This window comes from Gopherus flavomarginatus, unplaced genomic scaffold (assembly GCF_025201925.1).
Source record: "Gopherus flavomarginatus isolate rGopFla2 unplaced genomic scaffold, rGopFla2.mat.asm U_1b, whole genome shotgun sequence".
NCBI lineage: Eukaryota > Metazoa > Chordata > Testudines > Testudinidae > Gopherus > Gopherus flavomarginatus.
Window position 1 is genome coordinate 291,977 of NW_026114618.1, and position 1,509 is coordinate 293,485.

General features: G+C 46.3%; 1 non-coding gene across 1 annotated transcript; it reads left to right on the forward strand.

Moving 5' to 3' along the window:
* Window positions 1-714: 714 nt before the first annotated feature.
* On the forward strand, window positions 715-787 carry TRNAC-GCA (transfer RNA cysteine (anticodon GCA)). The gene has a single exon. It is a non-coding gene; the product is annotated as a tRNA-Cys (tRNA).
* Window positions 788-1,509: the final 722 nt, after the last annotated feature.

Here is a 1,509-nt window from a genome sequence, read left to right on the forward strand (position 1 = left end):
ACAGAGGGGTGTGTGCATGTGGTGGGAGCCATGTGCAATGCCCTGTGCCCATGAGGAGGGGACCAGAGCTCTGCCAGCAGGAAGATTTATCCTGCAGGAACCCTGCCTCCCTCTCCAGGGGTTCCCCTGGAGCACAGAAGCTTTGAATCCTCGGTGGAGACTAGAGAAGCTGGAGCTGAGCAAGCTGCATGGCAGAGGTTCTGGATCAGGGTCTCACGGGCACATTGGGTTCATTACCTCAGGGCTGCCCTGCCCAGTGCCAGGGCTGCTCTCACTCCTCCAGCACAGAGGGAGCTGCAGGCTCTTTGCCAAGCTGGGTCCCAGCTCAAGGCAGATTTAACACGAGCAGGGGGCCCAAGCATGTGCTGGTGCCGCTCAGGGAGGGAATCTGGGCCAAAGACTGATTACAAATTGGGTAACACTAAAGTGGGACTAGAAAGACCCTTGCTGGGATGTGAGGGACAGGTGCCGTGTGTACCGTGCCCTCTCTGAGAAGTCTCTGGGAGAGTGGATTCTTCTGAATGGGCCACCAACACGTCTCCTTGGTCCTGATGTCGGCTGCTCCTTTACTGATACTGACAAGCTAGCTGTGGGCCTTTCCCACTCACCCCATGGCTCCGGAATGCACAGACAGCGATACTGGTGTGGAAGAAACGAACTCCACTCTCAGAAATCAAGATCCTTAAGATCACTGACTTGCCAGTGTAATCATCAGAGGGGTGTAGCTCAGTGGTTGAGTGTTTGATTGCAGATCAAGTGGTCCTTGGTTCAAATCCAAATGCCCTCTTATAAGCCTGGCCCTTCACAAAAATAGTTGCAATTCCTTTTTGTTCAGGAGCTCCACTGAATAGGGATCCCTGAAATGAATAGAAGCACTCAACGGTGTCTTGTGTAAAAGCATAAAAATCTAGCAAACATGTCCCTCCACTGAAATCTGTTCCAATCCTCTAAGTGTCTAGTTTATGATTTCATCAAATTTGATGGGGCCAGGATCAATTAATTCCAGAAGAAACAAACTCTTGGGAAGTAGATGTAATTTGTCCACAAACATTTCTTTAGTCTCATACGCTATCACGAAGTCTCTTCTAGAGGGCAGAGTTAAGGTTATCTGGGCATGTACCCTCACTCTGTATTCCCTGTTTTTCCAGAGTTTGAGTTTTACTGAACTCGATGTTCTGGAAGGCAAGAGATATTCACAGTCCAAGTTAACTCTCTGCTAACAAAGGTTTTGTTAGTGGCAAATAATGAGACTAATCCCTCACTGCAGTAATTCCACTGACTTCAGTGTACTATTTCCTCATTTCTAGTTCCAAAAAAATAAGCAAATTAAAACAATATTGAGAACTAAAATGCTGTGAGAAAATGGAAATTTTAGAAGCTCAAATAATTCAGTTTCTACTGTGTCTTCTGAGTGTGTAAATGGCACAACACGTTAACTTATAACACATCTTTCTTAACTTCTTTAAATATTCTGTAGTACATTGACTATATCAAGTGGGCTGTTCAATG